The sequence below is a fragment of the Engystomops pustulosus genome, chromosome 7, assembly GCF_040894005.1.
Source record: "Engystomops pustulosus chromosome 7, aEngPut4.maternal, whole genome shotgun sequence".
NCBI classification, from domain to species: Eukaryota; Metazoa; Chordata; class Amphibia; order Anura; family Leptodactylidae; genus Engystomops; species Engystomops pustulosus.
Window position 1 is genome coordinate 92,991,044 of NC_092417.1, and position 15,613 is coordinate 93,006,656.

At 40.0% G+C, this 15,613-nt stretch overlaps 1 protein-coding gene across 2 annotated transcripts in view; it reads left to right on the forward strand.

Annotated features, from left to right (window-relative positions):
- The window catches only part of CHST8 (carbohydrate sulfotransferase 8), a 356,200-nt gene that overhangs the window by 15,522 nt on the left and 325,065 nt on the right, over window positions 1-15,613 (forward strand). The gene's annotated exons all lie outside the window — the stretch shown is intronic.

The following is a 15,613-nucleotide window of genomic DNA, read 5'->3' on the forward strand; positions in this document are numbered from 1 at the left end:
CTCAGCAGCCCCTCCCTGTACCATTTGCAGAATATCAGTCTGTCCCTGATGATTTTTCTGTAGAGAAGTGGCTTCTTTGCCGCCCTCCTTGACACCAGACCATGCTCCAAGAGTCTCTGCCTCACAGTGCGTGCAGATGCACTCACTCCTGCCTGCTGCCATTCCTGAGCAAGCTCAGCACTGCTGGTAGCCCGATCCTGAAGCTGAAACACTTTTAAGAGACTGTCCTGGCACTTGTTGGTCCTTCTTGGGCGCCCTGGAGCCTTTTTGGCAACAATGGAACCTCTCTCCTTGAATTCCTTGATGATACGATAGTTTGTTGACTGAGGTGCAATCCTTCTAGCTGCAATACTCTTCCCTTTTAGGCCAGTTTTGTGCAGTGCAATGATGACTGCACATGTTTCTTTAGAGATAACCATGGTTAACAGAAGAGAAACAATGATGCCAAGCACCAGCCTCCTTTCAAAGTGTCCAGTGGTCTGATTCTTATTTAATCATGACAGATTGATCTCCAGCCCTGTCCTCGTCAACACCCACACCTGTGGGTTTAGCAATCACTAAAACAATGTTAGCTGCTCCTTTTAAGGCAGGCCTGCAATGAAGTTGAAATGTGTTTTTGGGGAAAAAGTTCATTTTCTAGGCATATATTGACTTTGCAATTAATTTCTGTTAAACTGATCACTCTTTAAGACATTCTGGAGGATGTGCAAATTGCTATTATAAAACCTGATGCAGTAAACCTTGTAAAAATTAACATTTGTATCATTCTCAAAACTTATGGCCATGACTGTATACTCGAGTATAAGCTGACCCGAGTATAAGCCGATACCCCTAATTTTACCACCAAAAACTGTGAAAAACTATTGTCTCGAGTATAAGCCGAGGGTGGGAAATGTATTGGTCACAGCACGCCCAGTATATAGCTCCCAGTAGTATATAGCCAGCTATCCCCCATTTAGTATACAGCCAGCCCCCAGTAGTATACAGCCAGCCAGCCCCTAGTAGTATAAAGCCAGCCGGCCCACATGTAGTATACAGCCAGCCGGCCCGCATGTATACAGCCAGCCAGCCGGCCCGCATGTATACAGCCAGCCAGCCGGCCCGCATGTATACAGCCAGCCGGCCCGCATGTATACAGCCAGCCAGCCGGCCCGCATGTATACAGCCAGCCAGCCGGCCGGCATGTAGTATACAGCCAGCCAGCCGGCCCGCATGTAGTATACAGCCAGCCAGCCGGCCCGCATGTAGTATACAGCCAGCCAGCCGGCCCGCATGTAGTATACAGCCAGCCAGCCGGCCCGCATGTAGTATACACCCAGCCAGCCGGCCCGCATGTAGTATACAGCCTGCCGGCCCGCATGTAGTATACAGCCTGCCGGCCCGCATGTAGTATACAGCCTGCCGGCCCGCATGTAGTGTACAGCCTGCCGGCCCGCATGTAGTATACAGCCTGCCGGCCCGCATGTAGTATACAGCCAACCTGACCCTCAACCTGATACTCACCCTCAGATGCTCGGCACGGCTCCCCGATGTCCCCGCTGTTGGCTCGGCTCATCTTCTTTCTTCCGCGCAGCTCCTCTTCAAGGACGCGGCCGCAGCTGACGTCATAGTATGCACCGGTCGGCCGGAAGATAACATGCCCGCGTCCATGCCAGCAGTTAAAGAAGACAGCACGCAGAAGAAAGAAGACAAGCCTAGCTGACAGCGGGGACATCGGGGAGCTTCTTCCAGCATCGGGACGCCAGAGGGTGCATATATAAGTTTTTTTTTTTTTTAATAGATTCGTGTCTAAGCCGAGGTGACGTTTTTCAGCACATTTTTTGTGCTGAAAAACTCGGCTTATACACGAGTATATACAGTATTTAAATTGCCATTATAAAGCCTGATGCAGTAGACTTTGTAAAAATTAACATTTGTATCATTCTCAAAACTTTTGGCCATGACTGTACATGCAGCTTTTAGCCGTCCTCATAGTGCTGCTTCTTACTGTGCCATACAAATACACTATTATACAGAATTGAGTAAAAATTTATCAACCCTGTTTTTTGGGTTTATTAAAATATATATATATATATATATATATATATATATATATATATATATATAAGAAGAAAAAGGACCACATCAACCAATATGTTGCATAATGTGATTGGTCCTTAAGGAGTTGTTTCCATGAAGTTTGAAGTCGGCCTCCAGGTTTGAAGTCTATAGTAGTGGCTGAAGAAAAAATCTTCTTTGATTGATAAACTGGATGCCCTTTTCCTGGGAAGTTACAGATTTTGTGTCTCTTGGTTTGATACATTGTATAAATGCAAAACTTAGCATAGTCATTTAATCAGTGTGTAGTTTGACAACTGACTCAGATGTTCAAAAATCCTAGCAGAACAGATTAGGGGTTATATATATATATATATATATATATATATATATATATATATATATTAATATAGAGGTATATGTGTAGCTAAATGTGGAGTTTCTAAATGATACAGCAGCTTAGATACAGGCGGTCCCCTACTTAAGAACACTCGACTTACATACGACCCCTAGTTACAAACGGACCTCTGGATATTGGTAATTTATTGTACTTTAGTCCTAGGCTACAATAAACAGCTATAACCGTTATCACAGGTGTCTGTAATGACGTTTTAGTGTTAATATTGATTCTTATGACAATCCAACATTTTTGAAATCCAATTGTCACAGAGACCAAAAAAGTTCTGGCTGCGATTACAATGATAAAATATACAGTTCCGACTTACATACAAATTCAACTTAAGAACAAACCTACAGACCCAATCTTGTATGTAACCCGGGGACTGCCTGTACTCAGTTTTTTGTTCAGTGATAGTTTGGGAAATTTGGTGAGTAATGACAATCTATGGGAATTAAATTTAACTCTTGAATAGAGATGAGCGAGTATACTACTCCGAGCTTGATGCTTTTTCGAGTATTAGCGTACTCGAAACAGCTCGCTGCTCGGACGAGTATCTCGCCGGCTCGAGAACAAGCATTTAGTTAACGAAACACAGTGAAGAACAGTGAAGAATACAATGAAAACAGTGAACACAGGATTATTTAAATGAAGAACACATTGCAGATGTTCCGTACATCTGCTAACTTCTCAGAAGACACGCGTGACGAACGGTGTTCTTCACAATAGTATGTGAAGAACAATATGTGTGAAGAACACATTGCAGATGTTTACAAACACATATTCTTCACACACATAGTTCTTCACATACTATTGTGAAGAACACCATTCAGCACGCATGTCTTCTGATAAGTTAGCAGATGTACGGAACATCTGCAATGTGTTCTTTTTTAGTGTTCTTTCAATGTGTTCTTTCAGTGAAAAATGCTTGAGTCTTCCATTGACTTCAATGGGGTTCGTTATTCGATACGAGCACTCGAACATCGCTACTCTTGAACTATTCTGTCCTGTTGAGAGGAATTATCACCTTGTGCTGTTAACACTATCCCACTTTTCTCCATGTCCTCTCTGCCAATATGACACTTACCTTACTTACTTTACCAGCATCACATAAATGGACAAAATACTGCCACCTACTGTACTTGATCAGCAGATTTCTCCCCTGAAATACTCTGTTCTGTAGGCACTTTGCATCTGTGACCTCTGGATCAATTTCACATTGAATAGAAATGTCAACCAAGTTGACATTTCACTTCCAAATCTCTATGCTACTGAGAGAATGTTCTCCTTTATCTGTGGGCCTGTAAGCATGAATCTTATTTACCCAGGTACCACCTCAGTAGAGCACAGTCTGCACAATACCGGACAGGTCACTGCCCCCTATAAGTTCAGTTAATTCTTCCTATTTTATAGCCTTGAAGCCTTGGATAAACAAGTGGCATATCTGAGATTATGGAACAGCTTTTTTTATTTCCACTGAAAAACTGATAGAGATCCACAGTAAATGTTCACAGGTTTCATTAAGTACAGTTCAGCGACTGGAAGATCTTATGTTTGAACAAGTAATCACATTCTGGCCAATTATTGGTAATAACAACCCTGGAGGCCAACCGGAGATAATGGTTAGTGACAATTAGTCACTACAGTCATTGTGTTACTTAAAATATACTTCCCTGACACTATCTCCAAAACGTTTTTTTGTTTTTTTTCCATAGCAGTGAAACTGGAAGCAAATGTATCCAGGCTTTTGCTTTGCTGGGTAATGAAGTGATACATAATTCATGCAAACCTACACTCCATCAAACGTGCATTGTTACTGGTTTCTTATGTAGAAAGTATCTTTGGCCGGAGCTGCAATCGTACCCTCTCCTGATCTGAAATCGACTATGCAAATCTCTATTGGAGTGACAGGCAGCAGCATCCAGTGCTTTGTTTCAAGGGTATTCTTCCAATGAAGAGATTAGTCTAATTCTTGTTCTCCTTAGGCGGTGAAATGGATAAGAGGGTGCGGGACGGGATGTATTTTCCAGTGATTGATTTATACAATTTCTTTTTGTGCTTTATTCTAAATTGGCCTCTAGGCAGCAAGAGTTGGATCAAAATGGGATAGAGTCACAGCTGCAAAGAATACTTGTCACCTGATATATCCTTGTTATCATTAATCTACCCTTATTTTCTAAGGGGAAATGAGAAGGAAGACAAATAGTGACGTGTTTCTTGTGACTTAGTGAAGGGTAACTGTGTTTGAAAACCAGCAAGAATGTATTTTGCTGATTGGGTTAACCAATCACAATTTCATGCTGACTGTCAAGAATTCCATCATTTTAACCTCCTGGATTCTATTGTTGGCTTGAAATATTTTTTTTCTTTTAAATGATATGCAGGTTTTTCTGCAAGCTATAATCTGCAAACTGTGGTTGGAAAATTTCTGGAAAATATTTTAAATAACTGACCCCTTGTCAATGTAAACTATACCTTTTTTATAAAAATTATAGTGTAGAGTTAACCTAAGCCTGACTAAAATATGTATGCTTCAAACTAAATATGTGCCTAAACTGGAGTACAACCCGTGGTGTAGCTAAAGGGGGCCCCCCGGCCAGAGGGACCCACCTCCACTTACACTCAATGGCTGTAGTGGGAGCGTTGCCAGTGAACATAATAGTCCTCAATATGGCAAGATATTACTGTGCAAACTTTATTAATCCATTGTGCGGAAGCAATACTATTGATTATCATAGTGGGCAGCAGAAGTTATTTGCTCAGTATGTACCAAACTTTAAGAGACCTTAGGCCATCAGTCCATACCTTAGGACCAAGGAACCAGAAGCAGAATGTTGTGTGAAGGCCAGAGCACACCAAGGAGCATGGTGAGTAGTAACTGGACAGTGGTTACAGTAGGTTACACAGTAGCAATCACAGATGGCCAATATACCATATATACTCGAGTATAAGCCTAGTTTTTTGGCACAAAAAAATGTGCTGAAAACCCAAACTCGGCTTATACTCGAGTAAAAAAATATAGGTTTTACCAGGTTTTTGTGGTAAAATTAGGGGCCTCGGCTTATACTTGGGTCGGCTTATACTCGAGTATATACGGTATATAGAAATGTCCAAGGCAGCACAACCAAGTAGCCTGGGTGCAAAAATCTGGATGTCCGTGGCAGGGACCAAATGATATATTCAGGGAAGGCAGCAGCACTCCAGTAGGTAGATTAAATCAGGGTGATCTTTATTTCAGATGCGATGTTTTGGTGTATCCACCGTTTTCAAGCATACAGCATAGTGACCAGCATTTCTATATATGGACCAACCTGCTTCCTGGTTGGTCAAACAATTGTTTGTGCAATAGATTGATACAGATAAATTTTTCATAACACAGTAATGTGATACATAGTCGATCAATATATACAAGTAAAGTGCATGTGCTACAGTGAAAAATATAAGTGCAGTGCATATTAAAAACAATAGTAGTTCGCTACTAGTATAGGACCGCCCCATTGTCATTGATCAAATTGATGCAAATGAGGGTGCCGTTACTGTGGAAAACATACCAAGCCCGGGAAAACAGCGCCTCGCGTGTCAACATCCGTCTTATGTTCTCCATCTAACACTGGGAACCAATGGGACCATAAGTGGTTATATGCGGAGCTACTACTTTGCGGCTCCGCAATGCTTCACTAGCCCCACAATTACACACTGTTCACTCAGTGTGTGTCCGGTCCCCAAATATTTCTCTTTTACTCACCTCTATATAGTACTTCTGTTCTTCGCCTGGTTCCCCTAACCAATATGGCCGTCGAGCTCCCAGAGTATGCCGTGCGCATGCGCGGCTTGGGGCTGATCAGGTGACTCACCTTACTTCCGGTTTCAACCGGATGTTGACACGCGAGGCGCTGTTTTCCCGGGCTTGGTATGTTTTCCACAGTAACGGCACCCTAATTTGCATCAATTTGATCAATGACGATGGGGCGGTCCTATACTAGTAGCGAACTACTATTGTTTTTAATATGCACTGCACTTATATTTTTCACTGTAGCACATGCACTTTACTTGTATATATTGATCGACTACGTATCACATTACTGTGTTATGAAAAATGTATCTGTATCAATCTATTGCACAAACAATTGTTTGACCAACCAGGAAGCAGGTTGGTCCATATATAGAAATGCTGGTCACTATGCTGTATGCTTGAAAAAGGTGGATACACCGAAACGTTGCATCTGAAATAAAGATCACCCTGATTTAATCTATCTACTGGAGTGCTGCTGCCTTCCCTGAATATATCTATATGTATTTATATTTATTTATTTCAGGGGACATAGTGCAACAATGTGATGCACAGAGACAATGGGGGATATTTATCAGGACCTCTGCGCACCGCCAGTGGCGCAGAGGCCCTGAAATAATCGCAAATGCTAGCTTATTGCTAGCTTTTGCGATTATTTTTCACAATCCGCCACCTTCACGCCAGTGGGGCGTGAAGGGGGGGGGGCGCGGCCGGCCGAGCGGGGGGCGCGGCGGGACTGGAGTGGGCCGGCGCAGGGCGTTACTGTCCCCGCGCCTGCGCACTCGCTGCTGCCGGCGACTTTTCATACGTGAAAAGCCGCCGGTTGCGGTTTTTTTTCTACGCCAGGCCCTGCTTGCTTATCTGTAAAGGCAGTTAATCTTGCCCACTCTGGTACCCATACTGCCTCATGCCCCCTTCTATCACATACTTCTGTAGCCCCACTCCACATAGACTTAAAGGGGTATTCTCGTCTGGGCATTCACATTCAGTTTCATCTTCCATATATAAACATTTCTTCAATTGGATGTTATTAAAAAAAATGTTCCTGTGTGAAGATAATTTCCTATAAACATAGCCATGTTGTCCCTTAGAAACGAGATGGCTTCCTCGGTTACGACCACGTCACACTCTGGCAGCGGTGGCCAGACATGCGCTATAGAGTCCTGCCGGACCACCAGGATTCAGCAATCATTACTACAGTACGGGTGTAGGACCTGCAGTAACTCCCGGACATTTCATATACAAAAACTTTTTGTTTATCTGTGCAATCTCTCAGGCAGAGGTGGCTGTATCCGGGGAAGCCATCTAGTTTCTAAGGGATAAAATGACCACATTTATGAGAAATTATCTTCACACAGGAACATTTATATATGGCAGATTTATCAAACTGAAATGTAAATGCCCAGACGAGAATACCCCTTTAATATCCTTTCACACACACACACACTGCTTATTTGTTGCAAAAGGCTCAATATTTATTGTTCCTCTTATGTTTTTCCATGCACAGAAATAAGCACAGATGCAATATATGTACCTCATGTACTGCATTTTCAGACCTTCATCTGGCTTGACACTGTGTGAAGTCTGATGTTTAGAGCATGTTGCATCAGGTTTTCATTAGCCCCTAGGCGCACCAGGACGTTATAGTACGTCCCCGGGGCTAGATGCTTAGCGCACGGGGACGTTCTATAACGTCCTGCTTCTGGCACCGGCTCACAAACGGAGACGGTACCAGAAGCAGCGGCTGTCAGCTGTCTAGTACAGCTGACAGCCTGCGCTAACACCCGCGATCGGAGCCGGCTCCGATCGCGGGTGTTAACCCCTTACACGCCGCGGTCAAACATGACCGCGGCGTGTAAGGGTGTTCCTGCTGTGGATCGGATCCCCCGTGGCGCTTACCGGGGGATCCGATCCTCTTCCGGGCAGCTCCGAGGACTGGTATGTGCCCCGGAGCTGCCCGGTCTCCATGACAGCCAGATCCCTTCCGGGTCTGACTGCAAACTGTCTGAGCATGCGCAAGCTTGCTCAGACAGTTTACACTGCTCTACAATAAAATAGTATTGTAGAGCAGTGTATTGGACTTAAACCAGTGATCAGAGCATCACTGGTTTAAGTTCAAGTATGTATAAGTAAAAAAAATGCAAAAACACTTAACACTACACATTATAATAAATAAAAAATAAATACATAAAATATAAGCCCCTAAAATGTCACTTTCCCATAAAAAAACTTAATAAAGTATAAAAAACATAAAAACATAAAAAAACCCCGCATATTTGGTATTGCCGCGTCCGTAACAATCTGCATAATAAAACAGAATTGTTACTGGACCCGCACGGTAAACGCCGGAGGAAAAAAACGCAAAAAACTTTCCGAAAAAAGATAATTTTTAATTAATACCCTATAAAAAATGCTCTAAAAAGTGATTTAAAAAATGTTATGCACTCTAAAATAAGCCCACTAAAAAGAACAACTGTTCTCGCAAAAAATAAGCCCCTAACAAGATTTGTCAGCCAAAAAATAAAAAAGTTATGCATATAAAAAGATGGTGATGCTAAAATGAATAAGATTTTCTCCAAATTAGTTTTTATTCAGTACAATTGAATAAAATACACACAACCCCCACATATTTGGTATCCCTGCGTCCGTAACAATCTGTATAATAAAACAGAATCGATATTAGATCCGCAAAGTGAACCCCGTAAAAAACAACCTAAAAAAACTCTCTCTGAAAAAGATGATTTTTTATTAATGCCCTTTAAAAATGCTCTAAAAAAAGTGATTTTAAAAAGTTATGCAATCTAAAATAAGACCACTAAAAAGAGCAATCATTCTCGCATAAAATAAGCCCTTAAACAGATTTGTGAGGTGAAAAATAAAAAAGTTATACATATGAAAGGCGGTGATGCTAAAATTAACAACAATTTTGCCAAATTACTTTTTATTCAGTAAAAATGGTAAAAAATTAAAAATATATATAAATGAAGTATTTTCATAATCGTGGCGACCCATAGAATAAAAATAATATACTATTTTTATGGTATGGTTAACGGCCAAAAAAAAAACACATAAAAATTTTCCTAAAAATTGATGATTTTCATTTCCTCCACCAACAAAGAGTTAATTAAATCTCACCAATTAGCTATAGAGGCTCCAAAATTATGTATTAGAAAAGTGCATCTCATGTGGCAAAAGAAATAAGCCCCTATAGATCCTCAATAAAAAAAAGTAAAATATTATAGCCTGTACAATGTGACATAGCAAATCTGATCTGGATGGCGCCTCCTTCCCTTCTATGCCCGGCCGTGCGCCCATACAGCAGGTTACCAGCACATATGGGGTATCTGTGTACTCGGGAGAAATTGGGTATCAAACTTTGTGGAGCCTTTTTTCATTTAATCCATTTTAAATGTTTAATTTTCCACCCAAAATGAGTGTATTGTGAAAAAATATTACAATTTGCAAACTGCACCTTCATTTTGTTTTAACCCCTATAAAACACGTAAAGGGTTAACAAACTTCTTAAAAGTAGTTTTTCATACGTTGAGGGGTGTAGTTTCCAAAATGGGGTAATTTATGAGTCTAGTTATTATTTAGGCCTCTCAGTGTCAATTAGAAGTTGAGCAGGTCCATCTAAGTACGGGTTTTGGCGATTTTACAAAAAATTTGAAAAATGGTACCCAAATTCTGAGCCTCATAACATTCTAGTAAAATATGTGGAATCTTAAAATACCATGCCAACATAAAGCAGACATTTGGGAAATGTAAGTTATGAATTTATTTGGGTGCTATGACTATCTGCATCAAAAGTAGAGAATTTAGAACGTTGAAAATAAAGAATTTTTAAAAATTTTTGCAAAATTTTGTTTTTTTTCATAACTAAACGCAAAAGATTTCATCCAAATTTTTAAATTAATTTGAAGTACAATGTGTCACGAGAAAACAATCTCAAAATCCCCTGGATATCTCATAGCGTTCCCACGCTATAACCACTTATAGTGACACAGGCCAGATTTGAAAAATGGGGCCGCGTCCTTTAGGCCAAAATAGGCTGAGTCCCCTAGGGGTTAATAATATCTCTTCAGTTTGCAAAACACTGTACCATGTCCCCTAGTGATACATTTTACTTTTAACATGACACTGGAATATAAATTACATTTGTACTATCTATGGCTGAGCAAAGTACTTTATGAGTGGTGGTGGGGGCATTGCTTACCTTTTATAAAGAAGGAATTGTGAACAATAAATCACAACCCCGAATGGCTATAAGACCCCTTTCACTAGCCTCAGTGAAACAGAACCTTATCAACCCAATTAAGCTGCCACTAGCCACCTTTAATATAAGCCCGGTCCATAACAGGATTATATATGGTGAGGAACCAACCTGATAGCATGTAGATGAACGAGACACGGATGTTTGGGTTCATGGATCGAGCAGAAGGAGCAACACAGGTTAAATTTTATATTTAATTGCCTTAAGGGCACCATATGCAAAACAATATATACAATAAAGATATATCCAGTTAAGCAGAGTACAAAATACAAAGGTAGCACAAAAAGTATCAGCAGTTCACTAAGTTGGTTACCTTGTGTGTGGGCCTAATGGAACCTGATAGTCCACACCTTAAGATCTTCAACTGCACTTGATGGTAAACCCAGACAAAAGACATCAGGAGTTTTCTGATTATATCAGGTGCAGACACACCTCTGTTCACCCCCAGGAGGGGTCATGGGTCCATCCTACCTGGTATCACGTCCAGAACCCTGGTTAAGCCATAGCTTCTCAAGGGGAAGTCGTGGGGTCAGGGTTCTGGTATCATTGGATCCGGGTGAATCCCTGGGTTGCATTGATACCAAACCTAACCCATTTGCTATTGACCCATCCTGATATTTGTATATCTCTGCACCCAAGGATGCTATGATCTAAAAAGACATACCGATATTATACTCTGGGTACACACGTCTCAAAAATGTATTTGCCCTTGGGCTGAGATGCACCATAACTCCATAACTGTTCCTAAAGAAAGTATTGGTCTAAGAGTTTTAAGACTCTTTTTCTCCTGTTTAAGAAAAAGGGGGGGATCCATGGAGACAACTAACCTATGGAGATCTTTTGAAGCTCGGCCCCCGCCGAGTTAGGTAACACTCTAGCTAGCTCCATTAGGCTAATTACGCTGAGGCTGGGGAAGTAGGGGATTTTAGTAGTATATCAGACAATAGCCCCCGAAGTCGAAAATAGCACATTTTTCCCATTTAAAAAAAATATATAAAAAATTCCATAAAAAGTGATCAAAAGGCAGTACAGTCCTAAAAATAGAAGCATTGAAAATGTCATCAAAAGTTGCAAAAAAATTGCACCACCCACAGCTCCGTACACCAATGTATGAAAAAGTTATTAGTGCCAGAAGATGGCAAAATCAAATAAAAATTTTTGTACATGAGGTTTTAATTTTTGCAAATGCATGAAAACATTAAAAACCTATACAAATTTGTTATCCCCGTAATCGCACCGATCTAAAGAATGAAGTAGACATGTCATTTGGGGCATACAGTGAAAGCCATAAAATCCAAGCCCACAAAAAAACGGACTAACGCGTTTTTTTCACCAATTTCACTGCATTTGGAATTTTTCTCCCACTTCCCAGTACACGGCATGGAATATTAAATACCGTCATTATGAAGTGCAATTTGTTATGCAGAAAACAAGCTGTCACAGAGCTCTTGACATGTAAAAACAAAAAAGTTATAGATTTTTGATGGTGGGGAGTGAAAAACACGAAAACAAAAAGGGTCAGGTCATTAAGGGGTTAAAGAATGCTCTGGACAAATGCCAAACATCAGGAAAAGACAACAAGCAAACACTGCCTTATGAAGGCACCTTGACTCACTAAAAGGGTTCCTAAGCTCATCCATACTCGTTAAAAATATTTACGTTTTCTTTGTTATTTGGATAAATCCACCGATCCTAATAAAACGGTCTTTAGAGCAACAAGAAGATTCTCCTTTTGTTTTTTTTTTGTTTTTTTTTTTTACATTTCCCAGTTCAATCTTGTACATAAGTCAATTGTGCATAAATGCCCTAGTGATAAACATAAATCCAGGTTACAAATCAGAATCCGATTCTGTTGTGGTATGATTTTCTAAAAGCAAACTCAAGGTAGAATTAAAAAAAACAAAAAACGAGAAGAGGGAAAAAGCAGCCTTCCTATATGTCTTATTTATAAGTGGAATTGCCTACAAGCTGTAGAGGAAATGATGAACTGTACACATTAAAACGCTTCACTATTTCACATTTTAATTGCTCTTAAATTCAACATATTCATCACTAGCGAGGGGCAAAATGAAGAGAGATAATGTTTTGTTTGCTATAGCCTAAAGACTAATTGTGTGTCTGAGATGGTAGCGCAAGATTGCCTTGTGCGGATCATTAATGCGTTTCTTTAGCATCGGAGCTGTTCCTCAAAGTACCAGAGATTTAAAAAAATAAATACATCTTAAGAGAGGAACTCACACTATTGTGTACGTTGCAGAGAGGAGATTGTAATTATGTTTACATTTAAATTTTTTGACCTCTGATACAGATATTAATTCAGACTGTGCGGAGGAAAGGAAGACATCAATTTCAATGCTGAAGGGGAATTTCTGTGGAATGTAATAAATGAATGCACTCGCATTCACTCTAATGATGGAGGACATCATCTGAAATTCCTATGTAAATCTTGGTATATTTATGCTCTGTAAATTAAAGAGCGGGAAACAAAGATGACTTCAACTTTTGTATGGCCATTAGTGAGATACGGGGCGTGAGTAATTGTTTGTAGTCAAGATAATGGCTTATCAAATATATAAAAGGCTTTATTATAATCTTGTTCATAGAACACAGCATTGTATTAGTATTATGAGTTGAGGGTTGTAGAACACTGAGCCACCTAATCAGTTTGACTTTAGGCTACTAACAACCTAGTTTTCTAAGTGACCTTTCACCATTAAACCTATACTGAGATCTGGAATTAGGATCATTTCCTTACTTCTCGGAGGGATAGTCTGGGTAAATGTAGCAGCTGACCCAGTCGAGTTTAGAGGTACTGGTGTAGAAAAGCAGGGGATCAGACAGACGATATCCAGGAACAAGCCAGAGCTGAAGCAGGCTGAGTTCTACTGCAGTAAAGGTTCAGGCCTAAGATCTCGATGGGCAAGGAGGTTCAGAGTCAGGTCAAACTGCCTTCATCACCAGAACTCAGCAGAACAAGAAGGTAAATCAGAGACTCAGACATGAAGGAATGTGTAAGTTGGACAGCAGAAGATCAGATCTTCACAGGACAGTAGAGTAAGGCATTAAAGCTCAGTGAAGTAAGGTGCCTTTCATAAACGGGGGCTGCCAGGGAGTGAGAGGGTAGTAGAGTATTACCCAGGCCGGAGGAGAACAGAACCCATGAAGCAAGTTAACAGGTTCAGACTGCTGGTATTACAATGTTTCTAGACATAGAGGGCAATCTTATAGTACACACCTACATTTAAACAATGTATTTTTTCAAAAATGTAAATGCAAAAATAAAAAAGAACTATAGATTGCTGTAATTCAATAGCATGGCATATATATGGAATCCTGTCGTACTTAAAATATCTTTTGTAAGAAGTATACAAAAATCAAGCTTTAACATAGTATCATCCAGTACACAGCCATTACTCTAAGGCTAGCATTAGGGAGTGGCAAACTAGGCATTTGCCCAGGGCCCCCTGCCCTAAAGGGGCCCCTTGCATGTGGATTTTTGTAGGCACATGATGTGTTGCTTTTTTAATACCCCTTGAGTACCTGGGTGAAGATGTTTATCATCTATCTGTCTAGTTGTCTCCTATAATTTGTATATTTCCTATCTAAATATATGTCTATCTTACCATTTATATATCTAGATTTTTGTCTATGTACCTAAGTGGTGTGCCCCAGGGTTCTGTGCTTGGCCCACTACTATTTAATTTATTTATTAATGATATAGGTATGAATTAATAGCACAGTGTCTATTTTTGCAGATGACACCAAGCTGTGTAGTTTAATACAGTCTATGGAGGATGTTCATAGGCTGCAAGGTGACTTAGACAAACTGAGTGGCAAATGAGGGTCAATATGGATAAATGTAAGTTTATGCACCTGGAGGCTAATAATCCACATGCAACATATGTCGTCAATGGGGGAGTAAATCGGGGAGACTCCCTTGTTGAGAAGGACCTGGCTGTAATAGTGGATCATAGATTAAATAACAGCATGAAATGTCAATCTGCTGCCTCTAAAGCCAGAAAGATCTTGTCATGTATCAAAAGTGGCAAGGGCTCTCATGATAGGGATGAAATATTACCACTGTACAAGGCATTGGTTTGGCCTCACATAAAAAGGATGCCTTAGAGCTGAGTGGGTACCACTAAGAGCCACAAAAATGATAAGGGGTATTGAGGGTCTCAGTTATGAGGAAGGATTAAAAAAACTAGATTTTTTTAGTCTGAAAAGAGACGACTACGACATGATTAATTTATATAAAAGTATGAATGGTACATAAAAAAAATAGGGTGGATAGTTGTTCCAGGGCTTTTTACTATGAGAACTGACAATCTGTGGAATAGCCTGCCTCAGGCGCTGGTCACAGTAGGGACAGCAGAGAGCTTTAAGAAGGGTCTAGATGCCTTTGTACACCTAAACATTGATGGTTATGTTATTTAGAAATGTCTCCCCTAAATCACTTCCTCATCCAATCCCTTCCCTTCCTTGGTTGAACTTGATGGACAAGTGTCTTTTTTCAACCATATAAACTATGCTACTATGATATGTACTATCTATTTTATATATACAGCTATCAATCAATCTTCTATGTCTCTTCTACTGAATATATCTCTCATATCTATCTATCATCTATCCAGATATCTATATATAATCTAATTTATATTTATGCATCTATAATCCTTTCTTATCTTTCATATTTATCTTCTATCATCAATCTACATATCATCTGTCTTTGTCCTTTAATTTCCATACTACAAATTGCCTTACCATACTACTGTCTGTAAACTATGGTACAAAGTGTTATTATTGTGTAGGACTAACTAGTTTTATAAAATAGTTTTATTTTGGGGCCCCACTTTTTGTTTGGCCCAGGGCCCAACTTTGTTATAGTTTTTATTCTAGTCATTATACGCGTCTATATTGACAGTGTGATAAAAATGATATTCTTTTGTAAAGGGGGCTTCATTTGTATGATAGTCATCCTCCTACATTTGGAGTAGTACAGTATCCTGAAGCATTGTGGCAGTGCAGAATAAAAGAAAAAGTTTTTTTAGGAAAACACTGTTTTTACCATTATAATACAATATTACTTTAGAATCAATAGCACAGAAAACATTCT